The following is a 23,120-nucleotide window of genomic DNA, read 5'->3' as shown; positions in this document are numbered from 1 at the left end:
ATAAGGCCTGCGAATCATTTGGTCTGGCCCTGCCAAGGCATTAGGAGTGAGTTAATTAAATGTTTGACCAAATATAGCAGGCTAATTTTTAAATTGATAATTTTGTATGGCCCACAAATAATGTTATAAATCTCCAAATGGCCCTTGGCAGAAAAAAGGTTCCCACCCTTGATGCCTTTTCCATTCTTGAGAGGTATCCTTTGTTTTTTTCTCAAGGTCAACTCACTCCCCTGGCAATCTTGATTTGATCCTTCCTATAAAACCTAGTTGTCTCCATTTAGCCTCTTCTCAGATCACCATTTTTCCATCTCATTAATCCCTTCTTTCTGCCTATATTCATTTTTAAACCTGATTTGAAAGGTACTGTGATGCAAGAGTCATATAGACCTGGGTCTGAATTCTTTCTGTCATCTGCAACTGTGTGTCCTTGAACCTCTCTAAGTCTTAGAGTCCCCATTGTAAACTGAAAACAACAATAGAATCAATGTCTTAAGGGTTTTTATAGTGTCCATCACACAGTAGGGACCTAATAAATGGAAGTAATTATTTTATGCTATTATTATTATATATGTAATATAATAATCCATTATAATTACTAATATATTATTACTAGAGGCCCAGTGCATGAGATTCGTGCATTGGTGAGGGATGGCCTGCGGGGATTGGCCCGCTGTGGGAGCGCTGCTCATCCCAATCAGCTGAGTGGCTGTGGTCCCGCCCTCTGAGGGGCTGCTCCCTGGTCCGGCATCTTCCATGGTGCCTGAGCACTCACCTCTCCAGGGGACCCAGTTGAGGTGAGGCCCAGGGACAATAGCACTGAGAGGTGGTGGAGTAGGCCTCAGTCCCAGCCACAAACCCACCTCCCAGCCTTTAGGGTCAGCTCTGGGAACCCAGTGGCCTGCAGGCCTCCAGAAGAGGCGGCAGGAAGTGAGGAGGAGGAGCCTGGGGCAAGGAGGTGACAATCGCAGCCCGGGTTCCTGCCCATTGGCCCGGGGTTTGGAGTGGGAGCAGCCGCTCCTCCCAGTCAGCTGAGCAGTGCTCCCACTGTGGTAGTGCACTGACCACCAGGGGGCAGCTCCTGCATTGAGCATCTGCCCCCTGGTGGTCAGTGCACGGCATAGCGACCAGTCGACCAGTTGTCTGGTTGTTCACTGTTTGGTCACTGGGCTTTTATTATATAGGATATCTCATGTCTTGCTAGAAAAAAATTTTCTTTAGTATAAGGGAGTATTTCTTCTTCATTACTGGACAATATCTGTCACAGTATTGTTATTTGTTATATGACATATCTTCATTAATGTTTATTGTGTAAATGTGGACAATGACTTGCTATAATGATTTAAGTGGGAAGGGTTACTTTGAATGTTTAAGGCTTTGGCCATTTGTATTTTTTGTGCTTTTTAGAATCTGTTTAGTAATTAAGTAAGTTTTAACCTAATAGTGGTAATTTGCTTCTTCCTCAGATGTCTTAGTGACTTAAAATATTATGGTCTATAGTGTATGCATAAAATTTATTTCTTTTGGTGTTCATGGAAATGAAAAAGGGGGACTAGAAAGATATTATTAGGAAAAATAGAAAGAGTTTAATGCATACATAGGATTCCAATTTTTGTTATCAAAAGAAGGAGACAGCATTTCATTCTCTTGCCTTGAATAACATAAGACAACAAAATGTGGGATCTCCAGCACACCCTGTAGATCATTTAGCTGGAATTTCTCAAAGCTTGTTCCAAGTATGTTAATTGTTAAACAAAGAAAACAAGAAAGAGATCTATGTTCAGATGGCTTTAGGAAAATTTGATGTAAACAAAGAAAAGCAAGTTCCATTACTACAGGATTCAATCTAAATATACTATAAAGATACAATGTGTAGTGATTTCCAAATTTATTTGATCAAGGAACTGTTTTGTAGAGAATATCAGGAGTGATTTACTTTTAGCCTCTTTATTTTATAGCTGTGGAAATCAAGTTCCAGAAAATTAAAGCAATTGCCAAAGTTTGCTTAGTGGTAAAGTGAAAAGAACCTACATGTCCTTATTCATATCTGAAATTAGTCTGTTTATTTTTGCTTTCTTGGAGAGATAATAAAATTCACATAATAATTATATCATTCTGCCTGTATTTTCCAAACAAGCTTACACTAAAAATACTGCAACTAGCTTTTGAGAATTAAACACATTAATAATAATGAAATGATTTCTCCATAAAATTGGGAATACAATTACCTCCAGAGCTCTTTTAGGGAAATTAGTAACTTTTTTTTTTTTTAACTATAATTCCCCAAACAATTTTTTAAATATTTTACTCATTATTTTTATAATGGAATAAAATGATTTATACTTTATTTATAATTTAACAGGGCCTTTTGGTTATTTCCAAATAATATTAGTATTTCTGCATATTATAGATAAGCAACCAGTCATATGTTACCTAAAGTTCTTCTTAAAAATAATTAGTTTTACAATATGATATTTAGAACTTCTCAAATTATCTGATAGAAATAGATAATAAAAATCATAAGAAATTTAAAGACCTGCTTTCAGTGTGATGAAACCAAAGGAATGTAAAAATAAAGTTATAGTATCTCAGCCACTGAAAGATGATTTCCCTAGCTGCAAGGTTTTCATGACTTTCAACCAAGAGAAGCTAATGTCTACTACTTTTTCTCTAGGTTTAAAAAAGTAAATATAGTTTAGAATCTGACTCCAAGATTATATTTTAAATAAAAATAATTGGCCGAAACCGGTTTGGCTCAGTGGATAGAGTGTTGGCCTGCGGACTAAAGGGTCCCGGGTTCGATTCCGGTCAAGGGCATGTACCTTGGTTGCGGGCACATCCCCAGTGGGAGGTGTGCAGGAGGCAGCTGATAGATGTTTCTCTCTCATCGATGTTTCTAGCTCTCTATCCCTCTCCCTTCCTCTCTGTAAAGTATCAATAAAATATATTTTAAAATAATAATAATAATTGTGTGTTGTTACTGTTGTTCTAAATGCATCAACCACAGACCACTGGAGCTGGTGATGAGTATTTTCACATGTTGGGTCTTCTCCACACATAACAGCTAATGACTAGAAAACCATAAATGAAATAGTCAAGTGATAAAGACTACTTGTGCTTTGGTTACTACAACAGGAAGTGACTTTTTATTACCTTTTCCCATTTTAATTATAGGAGAAAATCTTCATCCAAATAGCTGGAAGAGTGTAGGTCACCTTTCCAGAGCATTCTGATGCTAATGACTACATCCCTGAGGAGCAAGGAGCTGCCTGGTGACACTCCACAGTTACTATGAAAGCTCAGTTACTTAGTTCTTCCCTAGGAAGTTGGGTCATTACTGGTAAATGAGGAATAACCACCTCCACCTAACTTAGCTAAAGAATTTCTTTAAAGATTTAAAACAAATATTTGACAATATCTGTGCTGCCAGCTAGAAAAAATCACATAGATGTTGTTAGATTTCCAAGCAGATTAGAGTCTTTTTGGAGTAAAAGTGCCAGAAAATGTGTCTCTAAAAACAGAACTCGAGATTTGAGATGTGAGGAGGTTGTGAACCTTGTCATTCAATATGTTGCCCACTGATTTCAATAATTTACTTGGTTTAGCTTTAAGTCACATTCCAAATGTGCAAACGAATGGGCCATGTGGATTATTTCTATGTAGTAGCCCTGTTTGAGTTGTTATTACACTTCCAAATGAACAAAGGCCAGATACCCAACATAGATCTCATACTTCTCACCATATGTAGTTACATGGTATCAGGTATATTTTACATTGCCAATAAATACTAATTCATTGGTTGATTTGATAATCTTCTGACTTTACCTATTAGTCTCAAAAGTTCTCTTTTTCTGAGGGCTCTCTGTATACTCTATAAATTCTTCATATTTAGCATTCATCTGGTGTTCCTTTAAGCCATTCTGTTATTTCAGATACTGCCTTAGCAGAATTTATAAGTGCCAAAATAAAAAAAATAAAAAAAGCTTAGAAGGGAGGTTGAGAATCATAAGTACACTGCCAGCCTTGGAAAGTTTGCCTAGTGACCTAATTTTATGGGAATTTGCCAGGCTTGCTCTGTGGAATAAATCCAGTCCTATTCCTTCAGTCCCTGTGGGTTATTCAGCTGACACTGTACACAGCCAGCCTCTTCACATTGTTGTGACCTTCAAGAGACTCTCCCCTTAATACTGCTCTATTCTAATTTTGCTGCATAAAATAACTTATGGGAAATAAAGATGTCATCATTTATGTGGCTTAGACAAATTTATTCAATACAAATATCGTAACTCAAATGTTATTTCTTACACTGAATTATAACATGCACTTGTTTCTCATTACTTTAAACTTCTGTCATATGCATTTTGAAAAATTCCAGAAATTTATTAATATAAGTTATCCAGTATGTTATCAAGACCTGTTCTCTAAGAGATAAGCTACTTGTTGTCAAATGGGCTTTCATGTAACTTCTTTTCTCCCCCCCCCCCCCCCCACTGCCCACAATTCCTTCTCAAGCCGTGTCTCAGATCTCAAGTTATTTTAAACAACAGTCAATTTGACATGGCAGTGTATTGATCTGAGCCAGCTCTTCAGAAAACCAGTGCCAAAGTATTGTGTGGTGGTACACTCAGAATTGTACTCTAATTCAGTTCTGTGTACCAGATTGTAACCTTTTCAGAACACTCTGTACCTGTGTTATCCCTCCATCTGGCAGCACTGCAATGGCCTCTGGCCAAAAGCAGTGAAGTTGTGGTTTTCTAACTTCTGCCCAGGGACATTAATGAGAGAAAAGTAAACCCACTCTATTATTCAAAATGGTTTTTCAAATAATTAGGACATTTTAATAATAGTATCTGTGGATGTGCTCAGGTTCCCCACAGGCACAACGACATATCCGACAATTCCGGAAGTAAGAGAGTACTAATGCCTCAGGACAGATGACCTCATTATCACTACGAATGACCTTCCATTCATGTAATTCTGAAACAGCACTGAGGCATCCATTATTGAAATGGACTGCTTGGCAACGGTGTTTATAGTTTGGGAATTTGACACCATTCTGTGAAGATAACTTTAAGAATAGAAGTGATTCAGAATTTTTAAAAGGCAGACATTTTTAGAAGTTGGATTTTGACATTTTGATTTTTTTCCCAGCTGGCTCAAAAATTCATTGAGTCATCTCTGACTTCTTTTCTATACAGAATATAACAAAAACACAGGGTGGGGTAAAAGTAGGTTTACAGTTGTTCATATGAAAATTAATAAATAAATTAATAAATAATAATACAAGAATAAACACTTTCATGTACTCACAACTGTAATCCTACTTTTGCCCCACCTTGTATATGCCAAGACCTCAGGTACCTTCAAAGGAGTGAGGGGATGATGTTAAAATGATTTTAAAGTGAATATGTATCAATATCCTTAAAAACTACAAACTCTTATAACTAGCAACTTTACTACTAAAAGTTTATCTTCATCAATTATAATAAAAAATGCACACACATATTTAAATACAAGGATAATTAATCCCGGCATTCTTTGCAATATTGAAATTTGAAAACAAATAACCAGAAACAGGGAAATAGTTAAACAATGTAATACATTGTAGCTATAAAACATTTTTTTTTGGTAAAAGTATGTTTATTGGTTTTCACAATATTTGGCTAGAAATAAAAAGCAGGTTATAAAACAGGTTCTATGAGCTTTTTATTTTTTTTTTTTAAGAAACAGCAATGAAACATGGTTAAGATATCAATGGTGGTATTTTAAAATTTTTATCTGCATTTTCTAATTATCCTATGGGAAATATGCATTCCATTCTATATTAAAGTTAATGTTTTTTCCTTTACTTTGAAGAAGACTTTAAAGGGGAGAAGAATACAGTTGTTCCGAAGGTGGATAAGAATTCCCTGATCAGCTACTTGTGCCCTAACATGAGGAAATGGGAAAAGAGATACTTATTTGGGGAGAAAAAGGAGGCAAGTATGCAGTCTTTTAGCATCACACAGAGAGGTGCAGCACTTCTGTGTATCTGTTCTTGCTCATCCGCACGGAGTGGACTGTGACTAGATGGAAGGAGAATGGGAAAGAGCCGACAAGTTCCAAATAGCATCAGCAGAGAAAATTTTTAACATATTGGCTTCTAGAAGAGTTTCCACAAACAGTATCAATGCTTTACCTTCAAGAGATCAATGCTCTAACTTCAAGAATACATGTATGGATACATACACACCATACACACACACACACACACACACACACACACACGCGCACACACACAGATACATTCACAAATAGATGACAACATTTCAATTCCTACTTCAGAGAGTAAATAGAAACCATGAGATGGGAATTTTATCATTGTGCTTCTTCGCCTGTTATTTTGTCCTTTTCTTCTATAAAAAGGGAGGAAAGTATTTAGCTTTTGAAAACCAGTCCTTTCACTTCTGCTCCTTACCCTGTTCCCTCCTACTACCTCAAGGACCTGTTCTAAAGATAATTTCAGCTGTTAAGCAATATAGGTAAACCACCTGGAATATGTGAACTATTCCAGTACCTACAGACATGTTTGTGTCCAGAAAGGAAATTATTGAATTCAAATTACAAATACTGAAAATCAAATATAGTAAGTGATAGAATTATATGAAATGTAATATTCTATCAGCATTGTAAACTTAGCATTCATAAACATTTCACTGTATTTGAAAACAATTTATAAGTTGGATATTCTCCATTTTCTAAAAATCTTCAGTGTGCACATTGAATTTTGATAAGCAATACTGAATTAAAAACTGAGTTTTCCATAGCCAACTAATTTTGGAAGCAAAGTTATAAAAATCCTAATTTTTTATTGTATAAAATATACTTAAGTTGAGCTGGGGTTATATTTTAATATGTTTGATCTGTGGTCCGGAAGGACCTCTAAAATTAAGAATGCTGATCCCTCAAATCCTGCTTGCTCTGTAAACTATGTACTCTCCACCCTGTATCTTTCTCACTTTCTTAGCTCCTTTCTCTAAGCTAAATATGCTTAATTTTTCACATTTTAAAATTACTGTATGTCCACTCTCCTCACCTTTCAATTACTATCCTATTTCTCTCCTTTCTCTAAGCTAAATATGCTTAATTTTTCACATTTTAAAATTACTGTATGTCCACTCTCCTCACCTTTCAATTACTATCCTATTTCTCTTCTCGTCTTCCCTACTTCACAAATGTGGTTTTCACATATTGCCTATACTTTCTCACTTCCTAGTCACTCTTATCTCACAGAAATATGGTATCTATTATAATAATTCCACTGAAATGGAATGTCTTCACAAAATACACCAACAACTTTGTTCCTAAGTCAAATTTATACATTTCAGTTCCTTACTTATCCATTTTTCTCTCCTTCACCCTTGAAGCACAGTTGCTTTGGCTTCTGTGATATTTTTTCTTGCTTTTTTTCTCTTATTATTTCTCTGGCCACTTCATGTCCTTTAAGATTTCTCTTTGTTCCTTGCATGATGGTTTTCTTTGGGATACAATGTTCTCTTTTTCTTCCTCTACATACTCACTCTGGGCAACTCCTCTGGAGCCATCTACCGTCTATGTGGTAATAATTTTCAAACCAATATCGCTATTATGTGTCTCTCTCCTAGAGTTCAGATCAATATAGCCAGCTGCCTACTTGCCATCTCCAAAAGAATAAACCATGCTACCAAATGAAATTTCCATTTCTCTTCTTAACCCTCCACTTCCATCTACTATTCCTTGTGCTTCAAATTATCAACAAATAGTACCAACATCAGCCCAACTGGAAGCTGGTTTTGACTCCTCAGCTTCCTTTACCTGCCATCTTCAAGCATCAGGAAATCCTAATTCTTGTGTCATCTATAAATTAATCCCCTTTTCTTCATCATTAGGAAAACTGCTTCCCTAATCTAGGTCACTATTATTACATGTCTGGATTACTACAGCACTGTTCCACAGTGATATTATTTTAAACACTAAACTATTCATGATAAGCCTCTCATTAAATCCTTCAATGTTTTCCCCAGTACACTCAGGAAAAAGTCCCAAAGTCCTCAACATGGTTTGCAAAACAAGAAAAGCCTAGTTCAAGTATATCCATAGCCTCATCTATTTCTCTTCCTAGCTCTGCAATCACTCCACATTCTTGCTTGCTGCATGCTTCATGCACACTAGCCTCTACCTGCCTTGCAGATCTCAGTTTCCATCCCATGCTTTCCTGATGCCACAAATCAAAAATAGGTAAATCTCTTAAGTTTCACAAGTGCATTCTTTATTCTAATGGAGTTTTATGTTGTTTATAATTGCTTAATTACATAGCCATCTCACATTCTCACTTGGCTGTAAAGTTTAGGAGGGCAGGGATTAGATATGTACTATTTAATAACATAATAAATACCTGATAAATATTTGTTAAATATATAAATGAACAAGCACCAGACACAAATCTAATTGGCTGCTAATTATTCTGACTTCAGTGGGGGATTTGCTGAGTTAGATTTCCCATCTAACAACTTTGTTATTAACCATTGTTCTGATGTTTTCCAAAACCATTGAGATGAAGAGCCAAAACAGTGGAGTATAGTTTGAAGTTACACTCATCTCCTCCTAGGACCAAACTGGAGCTACCACTGAAACATAGAACAATCAACCTGAATAACCAACAGAAGGTTCGCTGAAGAGAAGTCTTATAACCAAGGACTTACTGGAAAAGCCACATTGATACTGGTAGGAAGGTTAAAGACATGAAAAGGGCTGGCCCCGTTTTCATAGGTGTGGCTGAGATTCTGGAGGGATATCTCAGTTGAAAACATCCCCCATGAGGAATGTGGGGTCTCAACTCCATGCCAGGTTCCCCAGCCCAGAGCTGAGAAGAGGCACCCACATAACATACTAGTATATGGCTGTGAAAATCAGTGGGGATTCTGAGGAGTCTGCTAGAGACCCAGTTGCCCTCTTAAAGGGCCAGAACAAATTCTCATGTATAGCCACTCATGCTAGGCTCCAGAGGAGGGAGAGCAGAGTGGACTAGAGTTCTGTGAGGATAAACTGTGGTTTGTAGCTCTGGGGAGAAAGCTAAAGAGACAGCCACTGGGGTCCCTGTGCTGAGTCTCTCACACACACCCCAGATGCCACTCCCCTCTTTACAACATTGGCCTGGGAGAATGTAATAGCCCATCCCTCGGTCACACCATCCTTCAGAGGTCATGCACAACTGAGGAGTCAGTTTTCTGAGCCCAAGGTGTAGAGATCCAGGCAAACGCAGGGAGTGTCAGTGACTGAGTTGTGTGGCTCTGGGGTGGGGGCCATTACCCCCATCATCTCATTAACCTGCATCTCACAAAATATGCACTAGGCCCACCCTCCAAATTACTGGTGGCCCCACCCTGCCAAGCTTAGGATATCGAGCAGGTCCAGGCAGAATCCAGGTCATAATAGCCTCAGGTAAAGAGGATCACTCCCCCCACCTTCCTGTGAACCTGACTGGTGCCTTCTCCTCACAGGAGGTCCAAAAGCCCACCCTCCCAACTTCTGGCAACCCTGCCATGCTGAGCTCAGTCTCTCAAGGAGGTCCCCTGAAATCTGGGACAGACTGTGCTGTGTGGCTCTAGGTTAGAGGTCCTTTTTTCCCCTCGCATGCCTGACAGGTGCAGAGCCTTTGCTTCACACAACCAGTTCTTGGTCTGCCTGGGCCTGGGCCTAATAAACTCTGATGGCTTCACCCTAATGACTCCCTGAGATCCTGCCCCACCACAAAGGTCTGCAAGTGTCACCCACTACTTGGTGGGTGACATCTAGAATTGGTATGCACTGGAACTTTTTTCTCGGTTGCCTAAGACACAGCACTGAAACTCAGTTTGAACCTATATCAATCTGATGAACACCATTAGCCACTATCTGGTACCTCACTGAAAATCTACCTCTTGCAGCTTATGTACTGCCAGAGGTTTTTTCAGTGACAACCTAACAGGCAGCTGGAAGGCAAAAGCAGGCAGAGGTAGATTTTGGGGTGCCTTGGGATTTATGCTGACCTGCCCTGAGTTGGGGTACTTGGTGCTGGTGGAAGTTGGCTTCAGTGTACAGTTTGGTCCTTCCCACACATACCCATACCTAGCAGAGGCAGCTACAAATTATGGATCACTTTGTAGCTCCAAATAGATTATCTAGGGCCAATTACAGGCAGAATCTGACATTGACCTGTAATAGAGTACCTCCCTAACGGCCCCAGAAACAACACACCCTGTGACCAGCTTCAGATAACAGCAGAGCAGGATCAAATTAGCTTCAAAGCAACATATCCAAAGGGTGTTCTTAGCAGGCACAAGACACTGCTGAGGCAAATTCTGCTCCATGTGGTGAGTGCATGCACAGCAGCTCTTATACTGTGGTTGGGGTCTATCCTTACAGTCACCCAGCTTAACAGTCAACCCCATGTGTAAATGAATTAATAACAATAAGACTTGATTACAACCGGGGGGCTCACATAACCCACACAGAGAATTCCTGGAGAACCCAGCTTAGGTTATCAAGGAGACTGCACCCTGGATCCCACAGGATACCTACTACATAAAGCCAGCCTACCAACAGTGGGAGACATAGCAGATCTACCTAGTAATAGAAACAAACATAAAGAGGCAGCCAAAATGGAGAGACAAAGAAACATACCACAAAGAAAAAATGAAAGGAGAAATCTCCAGAAAAAAAAAGATAAATGAAATGGAGTGGAAGCAATTTAACAGATACAGAATTTTTAAAATGGTTATAAAGATGCTCAAGGAACTTAGTGAGAACTTCAAAGAAATTACTGAGAACTGCAACAACATGAAAAAAGGACATCAAAACCATGAAAAAGAACCAGTCACATTTTTTAAATGGATCATTTATCTTCCTTTTATTAAGTTGTATAAGCTGCCTGTAGATGTTGGAGATTAAACCTTTATCAGTGATAACATTTGCAAATATGTTCTCCCATACAGTGGGGTTTCTTGTTGTTTTGTTGATGGTTTCTTTTGCTGTGAAAAAGCTTTTTATTTTGATGTAGTCCCATTTGTTTATTTTCTCTTTGGCTTCCATTGCCCTAGGGGCAGTATCAGTGAAGAAGTTCTTTCGGCATATGTCTGAGATTTTGCTGCCTGTGGATTCCTCTAGTATTTTTATGGTTTCCCGTCGTATGTTTAAGTCCTGTATCCATTTTGAGTTTATTTTTGTGTATGATGTAACTTGGTGATAGAATCTTTTCGAAAGAAGACAGAAGGAAGGCCAAGCAACACATGAAAACATGCTCAAAGTCACTAGTTATCCAAGAGATGCAAATCAAAACGACAATGCGATACCATCTCACACCTGTCAGAATGGCTATCATCAACAAATCAACAAACGACAAGTGTTGGCGAGGATGAGGAGAAAAAGAAACTCTCGTGCACTGCTGATGGGAATGCAGACTGGTGCAGCCACTGTGGAGAACAGTATGGAGTTTCCTCAAAAAAAAAACTGAAAATGGAACTCCCATTTGACCCAGTAATCCCACTCCTAGGAATAATCCTAAGAAACTAGAAACACCAATCAGAAAGGATATATGCACCCCTATGTTCATAGCAGCACAATTTACAATAGCTAAGATTTGGAAACAGCCTAGGTGCCTGTCAGCAGATGACTGAATCAGAAAACTATGGTACATCTACACAATGGAATACTATGCTGCCATAAAAAAGAAGGAATTCTTACCACTTGTAGCAACCTGGATGGAACTGGAGAACATTATGCTAAGTGAAATAAGCCAGTCAATGAAAGAAAAATACCACATGATCTCACTTATTTGTGGATAAAAAGATAGATACAGAGGCAGTAAAGCATCAAACAGACTGTCAAATTATAGCGGGAAGGTTAGGGAGAGGTGGGGGAAATAAGAGATCAACCGAAGGACTTATATGCATGCATATAAGAATAACCAATGGATGCAAAACATTAGGGGGTGAGGGCATGTATGGGAGTGGGGTGGGGGGCAATGGTAAGATATGTACACATTTAATACCTTAAAAAAAAAGAACCAGTCACAAATGAAAAATATAATATCTCAAATGAAGAATATACCAGAAGGAATAAACAGATTAGATGAAGCAGTGTATCCAATCAGTGATTTGGAAGACAAGGTAGCAGAAAACACCCAGTCAGAGGAAAAAAAAATTTAATGACCTTAAAAAATGAGGACAGTTTAAAGGATGTTTAGGCCCTAGCTGGTTTGGGTCAGCCTGCAGACTGAAGGGTCTCAGGTTTGATTCTGGTCAAGGGCACATGCCTCAGCTGTGGGCTTAATCCCCGGTAGGGGGCATGCAGGAGGAAGCCAATCAATGATTCTCTCTCATAATTGATGTTTCTATCCCTCTTTTCCCTCTCCTTCCTCTCTGAAATAAATAAAAATTTATTTTTAAAACGTAAAAATAAAGAAGAAAGAAAGAAAGAAAGAAAGAAAGAAAGAAAGAAAGAAAGAAAGAAAGAAAGAAAGAAAGAAAGAAAGGATGTTTAGGACAACATGAAGCATAATAAGGCCCATATCATAGGAGTACCAGGAGGAGAAGGGAGAAAGGGAGGAATCAAGAGCCTATTTGAAAGAGTAAGGCTGAGCCGAAACCGGTTTGGCTCAGTGGATAGAGCGTCAGCCTGAGGACTGAAAGGTCCCGGGTTCGATTCCGGTCAAGGGCACGTACCTTGGTTGCGGGCACAACCTCAGTAGGAGGTGTGCAGGAGGCAGCTGATCGATGTTTCTCTCTCATTGATGTTTCTAACTCTCTATCCCTCTCCTTTCCTCTCTGTAAAAAATCAGTAAAATATATTTAAAAAAAAAAAAAAAAAAAGAAAAGAAAGAGCGAGGCTGAAACTTCCCTAACCTAGTGAAAGAAATAAGCATAAAAGTCCAGGAAGTTCAGAGATTCCCAAACAAGATGATAATAAAGAGACCCATACCAAAATACATTATAATTGAAATGGCAAAGGTTAAAGACAAAGAAAGAATCTTAAGAGCTGCAAGAGAAAGTTAGTTACCTACATGGGAGCTGCCATAACACTCTCAGCTGATTCTCAATAGAAACATTTCAAGCCATAAAGGATTGGCATAAAATATTCAAAGTGATGAAGAGCAGGAACTGACAACCAAGACTACTTTAACCAGCAACATTATCATTTAAAATTGAGAGAGCAATAAAGAGCTTCCCAGAGAAGAAAAAGCTAAACAAGTTCATTACCACCAAATCTGTATTACAAGAAATGTTAAAGGGGCTTCTTCAAGAAAATGTAAAAATAAAACAAACAAACAAAAAATAGAAGAATAATTATAAAGAATAAATGGCAATAAATATATATCTATCAATAATCACTTTAATGTAAATGTCTTAAATACTCCAATAAAAAGGACATAGAGTAGCTGAACGGATGAGAAAATAAGACCAATATATATGCTGTATACAAGAGACCCACAACAGAACAAAAGATACAAATAGACTAAAAGTAAAGAGATGGAAAAAAATGTCATACAGGTGGAAATGGAAATAAAAAAAGCTGAGGCTGAAATACTTATATCAAATAAACTAGACTTTAAAACAAAGGGTATAGTAAGAGACAAAGAATGAGACTACATAATGATAAAGAGATAAATCTAACAAGAGGATATAAACCTTCTAAATATTTATACACCCAACATAGGAGTACCTAAATATATAAAGCAAGTCTTGATGGACATAAAGGGAGAGATAGACAGTGATACAGTCATAGTAGGGGATTTTTATACCCCCTTGACATCAATGGACAGATCTTCCAGACAGAAAAATGATAATGAACCAGTGGCCTCAAATGACACACTACATTAGATGGATTTATGTAATTTTGATATCTTCAGAAAATTTTACTCCAAAGCAGCATAATATACATTCTCTTCAAGTGTACATGGAACATTTTAGATTAGACCACATATTAGGACATAAAACAAGTCTCAATAAATGTACAAAGATTAAAATCATATCAAGTATCTTCTCTGACCGGAATGGTGTGAAGCTAGAAATCAATCATAAGAAAAAAACTGAAAAACACATAAATACATGTAGTCTAAATAACATGTTATTAGACAATTAATAGGTTAACAATGAGATCAAGGAAGATATTAAAAGATACCTTGAAATAAATGAAAATGAGAATACAACAACCCAATATATATGGGACACAGCAAAAGCAGTCCTCAGAGGGAAATTCATAGCATTACAGGCCTACCTCAAGAAACAACAAAATAATCTCAAATAAATAATCTAATGGAACTAGACAATGAACAACAAACTAAGTCCAAAGTGAGTAGAAGGAAGGAGATAATAAAGATAAGAGCAGAAATAAATGAAATAGAATCTAAATAAAAATACAAAAAATCAATGAATCTAAAAGCTGATTCTTTTGAAAGATAAACAAGATTGACAAACCTTTAACTAGATTGAGAGAGGGAGGAGTTAAGGGGAAGGGGGAGGATCCAAATAAATAAAATTAGAAATGGAAGGCGAGAAATAACAACTGATACCAAAGAAATAAAGAGGACTGTAAAAAATAATTACAAAAAAACTATATGCCAACAAATTGGACAATCTGGATGACATGGATAAATTCCTAGAAATATACAACGTTCCAAAACAAAATCAGGAAAAATCAGAGAATCCAAACAGACAGATTACAAGGAGTGAAATTGAAGCAGAAATAAAAAATTTTAAAGACCTCCCAAGGAACAAAAGTCCTAGACCCGCTGGCTTCACTGGTGAATTTTACCAAACATTCAAAGAAGAACTAATATCTATCCTTCTCAAACTATTCAAAAATATTCTTGAGAAGGGAACACTTCCAAACTCATTTTATAAGGCCAGCATTATTCTTATTCCAAAATTAGAAAAAGACACTACAAAAAAAGAAAATTATATGCCAACATCCCTGATGAACATTGATGCTAAAATTCTCAACAAAATATTAGCAAACTGGATTCAGCAATACATTTGAAAAAATAATACACCATGATCTAGTAGGACTTATTTCTGAGACGAAAAATTTGTACTATGTTGGCAAATCAATAAATTTGATACACGACATAAATAAAATAAAGGATAAAAATCACTTGATTATATCAATAGATGGGGAAAATGCATTTGATAAAATCCAGAAGCCTTTTATGATAAAAACTTCTACAAAGTGAGAATAGAGAAAACTCAAAGGTACAGATAACAGTATAGTGATTATGAGAGGAAAAGTGGGAGTAGTGGGAAGTAAAAGAAGGTAAAGGGAGAATAAATAGTGATGAAAAGAGGCTTGACTTTGGGTGGTGAACACACAGTACAATATACAGATGATGTATTATAGAATTGTACACTTGAAACCTATATAATTGTATTAAACAATATCACCCCAATAAATTCAATAATTATAAAACAATATAAAAATAAAACTATTGAGAAAGTTTTCTACTATTTTTTTAATTATTTTTTTAATTGTTTGAAGTATTACAAATAGTAGTACATATGTCTCCTTTTTTTTTTTTCCCCCATTGACCTTCCCCTGGCCTCCCCTTCCCCACAGTACATGCCTTTACCTGCTAATAAAAAACACTGGGGGGGTGGGCAGGTAAAGGCAAGTTTTCTACTATTAACCAAGCATTTAAAATAGTGAGGTAAATGCTTCCTCTAAAGGTGGTGTCCTACTTTTTTAATCCTCACTCAAGGATATGCTTTATTAATTTTTAGAGAGAGAGGAAGGGGAGATAGATAAAGAGAGAAACATTGATCCATTGCCTCCTGCACGTGCCCAGACCATGAATCAAACTCGAGACGTTTGGGTATATGGGACGACACTCCAACCAACTGAGCCACCTGGCCAGGACAGATGGTGGCCTATTTTGAGTAAGACCTGGGTCTGGCTGCACAGCACAGATGGGCTGAGTTTTCTGCAATGATGTCATTGAAAATCATTAAATACATTTTATATAATATATACATATGAAATAAAGCATACCCAAATCCTCAAAAAAAGTCATATATTGCAAGCATTGCAATTTAGTGCTAGTGGTGAAGGAAGCTATCAAGTACATTGAAAGCTAGGTTCATGCAAATGCTTGCTGCTATTTGCATGATTCAGTGGATGTCTGTGTTCCACGTGCTTTATTTCCATTAATTTAAGGCACAATTTTTGCCACATCTGGGAAAGTAAGCCAATTAATACAAGAGGTTATCAGATTTGCTTTCTAGTTATAACATATGCTCATGATTGAACTGGTTAGCAAATACTCTGTTGATAATGAAGCAGTATTATTTGTGAAATTCTATACAAGGCCAGTAGCAATGTGAGCTTTTCACTTGTGATTGCCAGGTTAATTCATAAAAGAGGCAGCAAAAGTGAAATATATTCCAGATTATTAGGATGAGTTAATTTGGATGGAAGGGAATATTAAATTTAGGCTTAACAAAAGAGACCTTCGGCAGCAGTTGATCAAACACTCAGATAGGTGTAATTTTTTATTGTGTGAATGGTTTAAATCCAAAGGGACAAGAATGGCCTGCAGCAAGACATTTGTAAGCATCATTGTTTTTACCTACTTCTTTTCACTGACTTCAGTGTGGCCTGTGCATATATATTCTTGTTTTGGCATAAGCACCAGAAGAAGCCTCTTTAAAAGGTTAATACCACCTAAGAGTGAATCAAGATTTGGATGTTATTTCTTTAGAGGGAATAGTCAGGGCATAAATCTCACTCATTTATGGAATATAATGAACATCATAAACTGATGAACAGAAATAGAGACAAAGAAGCATCGAACAGACTGTCAAACTATAGCAGGAAGGCAGGAGAGGGTTGGGAGGGGCTTAAGAAATCAACCAAAGGATTTGTATGCATGCATATAAGCATAACCAAGGGACACAGGACACTGGGAGGGGAGGGGAGAGGGCATGTGCCAGAGGGGTAGGGGAGGCCAGAGGGAGGTCAATGGGGAAAAAAGGAGACATATGTACTACTATTTGTAATACTTTAAACAATAAATAAATAAGAAATCCTACCACTTTAAGTCACAGCACTTTTAATTCACATTCCTTGCAAAAGGAAATAATTTACATTCATGATTTCTGTGAAGTCCTCTGGTGGAGGTATATTGCCCAAGTTCACATGACTGGAGCGGTTCTAGGTTTAATTCCTCAGTCTCTTGCTTCAACCTAATGAGCTACAAGTTTTCCTATTTTTTACCCTTCATTTTAAAAGTGGCCCAATGACATTTTCCTGAGGTCTGAGGGCTAATTACTTAATGTTTGCCAAGGGCTTTGAAAATGAAAGGGCCTGTATTAAGTCCAGAATTATAACTATTGTTACACTAAGCTCAGATGAGCTCAGAAACTAAGAGTGATGACTCAGGAGACACATTCATGATTCTAGAGAGATTGTCTGAAAACAGTCAAACCAATTTTTGCAATGATTTGGATTCTAAGGATTTATGGGATTTATGATGACTTTATCCCAAATTATGCATGACAATAAATTTAGATTTTACTTCTCTGGTAATTTATAAAACAATTGATAAAAATGAATCCATTATATTGTTACTTGTTTTTCATTTGTCCCATTTGTTCTTTGTTCCCTTTTCTCTCTTTTTATGCTTTGGTTTTTTTTTTGGTTTTTTTTATCAACTGACCTAGAGGCCTGGTGCACAAAATTCATGCACTGGGGGGAGGGGGTTCCCTCAGCCTGGCCTGTGCCCTCTTGCAGTCCGGGACCCCTTGCTTCTTACCACCTGCCTACTCGCTGCCCCTTAACACTTGGCTTGCTGCTCCTTAGGGCTTCCACGGAGGTGGGAGAGGTTCTAGCCACCACTGCTGCACTGGTGGTCAGTGCGCATCATAGCAACTGGTCATTCTGGTTGTTCCGCTGTAACAGTTGCTTAGGCTTTTATTATATATATACTTCTTATGATTCTATTGCATACCTTCTCATCATTTCAGGTGGATTTCCCCCCAGCTTCCCATAGTTTTCTTCCATGCATAATCTGGTCAGTACTCAGATACTGGACAGGACTCTGCACACCTCCAGAGTCTCTGTCCCTCCCTCCCTCCCTGTCTTCCCTCCCTCCCTCCCTTCTAACAGTATGGTGTCCTGTGATTTCTAGCTGCCTTAGTCTCCCTTAACTCTCCGCTTAATCTCCTTAACTATGTGACACTATCAGACTTTGCCTGGACACTTCTTCCCTACACAGTGGTTTGTAAGTAAGCTGGAACAATAGCTGAGGCAATCACAGGACTCACCTTATTTGTCTATCATCTTTCAGGGATCATTGACCTTTGTTGTCTGATGTCCAATGTCTTGAAAACTTGTTTCATATGTTTTGTCTATTTTTTTTTTTTTTTTTTTTGGTGTCAGGGGGAGGTTTGGTTGTTTCAAGCAGGAGGTTAAATCTGTTTCTTCTACTCTATCATAGCCAGAAGTGATTCTGAGTGGAAGGTGATATTATTGACAGTCATGAGTTATTCTGATGCAAATTCAACATGTTTTAAAACACGAGTCTGAAAGTTTTCTGGAACTTTTCACGAAATGTCCTAAAATACATAAGAATACTGGTTGGAATTTTTTTCTTATGTTAATTAGCTTCAAAATTTATAGTGGCATTAAAATGTAACTCAGAAACCAATAGCTAATTCTTGGTCCAGTTTAACAATCTCTGCAAACATTAATGTAATCTCTCTCCCAAAGGTTTGGTTAAAAGGAATTCCTGTTAAGATTTATTTCATTTTTAGGAAAAAGAGACATAATTATGGTTTACCAACTACCCAAGTCCCTCCTTGATTTAATCTTAATCTATAAAAACAGGTCTATGTTTTGAAAACTATTATACTGAAAGAAACAAACTTATTATTGATATTGGTGGCTTAACGTTTACTTATTATTGATATTGGTGGCTTCCACTGCCTGGAAGATGAAAACACAAACCTAAATTACCATCATATATTATTATCTGAAAACATGTCTTCCATGAACTATACTAAAAATATTACCTTAGTAACCTAAAATTAATGGTTTTTAAATGTAAGATGAAGAAAACCATGTAACTATTTTTTACATTTTCCATATGTTATTTTTAAGGGCAGTTTTTTATTGTATTTCTCTCTGATTCTATTTTTATTATATATCAGTTATTTTCTCTTACTCTCTTTCCAAAACCTTTCAGTTTTCAAGAGCATCTATATTAATAATGCCAGTGCCATATCTTTTTATGTTTATAGCAATGTCTAAACATTGTCTGGAGCAAATTGTTAGTGACTATCCAGCTTGCTGTTTCTGGACACTAAGTCCTTGCTTTACAATTATTTCATTTTTTAATAAATTCTTCAAATTGAACATGTATATAATATAAACCAATATGTATATACACACACATACATTTACATTCAAATATATTATGTATGTACAAATATATATTACATATATTAGATTTGAAAAATATATATGTGTGTTGTGTACAATTTTTTTTGCCTGGCATTAATTTTCTTAATTTACAAAAAATTTAAAAAGAGGAAAAATAATATCGTTAAATTTGAGGAACAAAGAACTGTCCTTACTTCCTTGGAGGAAGGGAAAGACACAGATTTGTCAGATGTTAAATTCTTTCTCTGTTTCATTTGTTTGGAGCCAAGGAGGCACTCTAGGAGTGATGATGATGAGATCTTTATAAGCCAGTGACTCTCTCCACCTTCGTCTTTCTGCAGAACTGAACAGAATATAGTCCACTAATTTTTGTGTTTAAATTTACAAAACCTAAATTAACCTCAGGTATCTTACAATGTGTCTCTGGTTCTGGAACATTCTCAGGTTTGTCTGCCCCCAGTTCCTGACCTGGATGCTGTTGAGCTTCGTATCCTTTATAGCCCTTGACCTGCACTTGGCTTGACTGTGTGGCGACTATCAGCTTCTGAAGACTGACATTAGCTGTTGCCTTGATTTTCACTTTGACCTTCCAGTGTGTGTTGACACTGAGAGGGGTAAATCACCCATGACAATTTGTCCCTTGGTTTCCTGAATTCCTTCACATAATTAATTTTCAATTTCCCAGTTTCTACTCATATGTGTGTCACTGGTACACCAAATATGCCCATTTTTCTTCTGCAAATCACCACCCTGATTTGAAAGATGTTCAGCTGAATAAATGTAATTAAATGGCTAAGGCGGTGGGAAAAACTGAAGGAAGAAAAAATGGAAGCACATACAGATAGAAGCTGCGTGCTCACTAACCGGCTTTACCTTTACCTTTTACTGTTAAATGGGATAAGGGAGGAGTGTGAGGACAGAGAAAATGGTGTGAAAATTGAATTTGGGTAGCAATTATGAGAAGCAAAATAATATATTCTAAATATTTTTCATAGAAATTGTAGAAAATTGAGTCATTGAAGTGGAGGAGACTGGTAAATTGGTGAGGAACAAAAAAAAAAGATACATAAGGGAGCTAGGGAGCTACATGTGACAGAATATTTTCACATTAAAAGATCATCTTTTACTGGGAGCAGATTTTGTCCATTTCAGGGATATTTCAGCGCTTAGTTCTGTGAAATGCCTGGTGGTACTTTTTCTTTTTCAATTCCCATACAAATGTTTCATATACATGTAGGTTTGCTACAAACTGCTTTCACCAGGCAAAGGATTTTTCTCCAAAACTTTCTAAGGTACCACATTTCAAAACTCTGTATATGAAAATATGGTAAACATGAGGATATTGTTGTAAGCAATTTTAGCTGGAGAGAGAAAAGAAAGCTGAGACAGGTGATGGAAGATAAGCATAGATGTACACATTTTATGCAAGACAGAGTCTAGATGTAACAAATTTCACAGTGTTGCATGCCAATGAAAGGAAGATTCATATACTGATTATTGTAAGAAATCACACATATCAAACTTGATCTTACAGTCCCAATATGTGCAAACCACCAGTCAAAATGATGGGAGTTTGGTTTTGAAGGCATGGCAATCTTATACACAAATGATATTTACCTCCATAACTACCTCATAAATAGGACACATTATAAAATCAGTTATGGCTTCCTGTAGTATCTGACTTCTTAGTTTAAATCTTCTCCTGCTGTATCCTCTGTTATGCCAGCTCATTTATAAGAAAATGGATCAGAGAGAACCAAGATGGTGGTGTGGGTAAATGCCTGTATTCGCCGTCTCTCACAACCACATCAAAATTACGACTAAAATACAGAACAACCATCATTCAGAACCACCTGAAAGCTGGCTGAACGGAAGTCCTACAACTATAGAGGTAAAGAAGAAAGCACATTGAGACTAGTGGGAGGGGACAGAGGCATGGAACAGCACCCACATGTGCTTTTTTTTTTTTTTTTTTTTTTACTGGGAGGGAGATTGTCTCTGCAGAGGCCATCTGTGAGGAGCAAGTGGTCCCAGCCCCACACCAGCACCCCAGCCCAGGGTCCAAGAGCTGGAAAGAGAAGTCCCCTAACTATAGGCTGTAAAAACCAGCAGGGATTGTGGCTGAGTAACACAGAGGCTGCTGGAGACCCAGATGTTCCCTTTAAAGGGCCAGTGCCTAAACATACAAGGTCCTGCTTCCTCTGAGCTCCAGCACTGGGCGGCAGCTCTGGGAAATAGAAAACACATACAGGGAGGAACTAGATTGTCTGGAATCAGGGCAGGAACTTAGGAGTGGCTTTCTCACAGACAGAGGTGCTCCCAGGGGTCATTGTCCCTGTGCTGGGACCTCCCCTGACACATGACTGACTGGCAGCCATATATGAGTTTCCATCATTGTGGTCCACACTGTTTGCTCTGCCCAGGTGAATCCCTGAGACCCCACCCCATCCAATTTGCGACCCCACCCAACCTGTTTGCAGCAGCTTTTCCATATGAATGGCCTGTTCTTGCTCAGGCTTCAGACTTTGCTAAAATCTCTCAAACAAACAGCAGCTAGCCTCAGCATGCCCCAAACCTATCATTAAAGCCCAACACCTTGTATTAGAACCAGTCTGCCTTGCTTCACAGCTGGGCCTTACCTGAGCACGTTCAAGCCTAATACAGAGATCTCCTGCCAGTTGGTTCCAGGCAGTGGCTGACTGCAAATTCCTCGAGGCCCTAGAGACAGAACCCTATGGACAGCTTCAGACCGTAGCAGATTACAACTCTACACATTCACAATTTATATACTCAAGAGACAGACTCAGTGAGCAACAAAGTCCTGCTCCATAGAGGTGTTTTCTGCAAAGCAGCTCTCCCACTGTAGTTGCAATGGGTCCTCACAGCTGACTGGCCTGGAGGTCAATTCCCCCAGAGATGCCAACAGTAATCAAGGTTCAACTACAAGGCTGTGCACACAGCCCACACAGGGTAGCACCTAGAGGGCCCAGCTCAAGTGACTGGGGAGGCTGAGCCATTGGGCCCTATAAGACACCTACTACACAAGGCCACTCTACTAATTCCAGGAGACATAGCAGCTCTACCTAATACATAGAAACAAACACAGGGAAGCAGCCAAATTGTAGAGTCAAAGAAAGATGTCACAAATGAAAGAAATAGAAGCAAGTAAATCACTGGATACAGAGTTCAAAACCATGGTTATAAGGTTACTCAAGGATATTCATGAGAGCTTCAAGTGAGAATTTCCAGGATCTTCGTGAGAATGTCAAAGACATGAAAAAGGACCAGTCAGAAATTAAGCATATACTAACTGAAATAAAGAATAATTTGGAGTCAATAGTAGAGTAAAGAATTCTGAGAATTAAATCAACAATTTGGAATATGAGGAGGCAAAAAACACCCAATCAGAAGAACAAAAAGAAAAAAGAATCCAAAATTGTAAAGATAAGTGTAAGGAGCCTTTGGGACAACTCCCCCTACCTAGTGAAAGAAATAGACTTGCAAGTTCAGAAAATGCAGAGAGTACCAAACAAGGGGAACCCAAAGAAGCCCACGCCAAGACACATCATAATTAAAATTCCAAGGGTTAAAGACAAAGAGAGAATCTTAAAAGTAGAAAGAGTGCCCATAAGACTGTCAGCTGATTTCCCAAGAGAAACTTTGCAGGCCAGAGGGAGTAGCAATAAATATTCTAA

Source organism: Plecotus auritus (assembly GCF_963455305.1).
Source record: "Plecotus auritus genome assembly, chromosome: 1".
NCBI lineage: Eukaryota > Metazoa > Chordata > Mammalia > Chiroptera > Vespertilionidae > Plecotus > Plecotus auritus.
The sequence above is the reverse complement of the archived record's forward strand: the minus strand, read 5'-3'. Positions refer to the sequence as shown.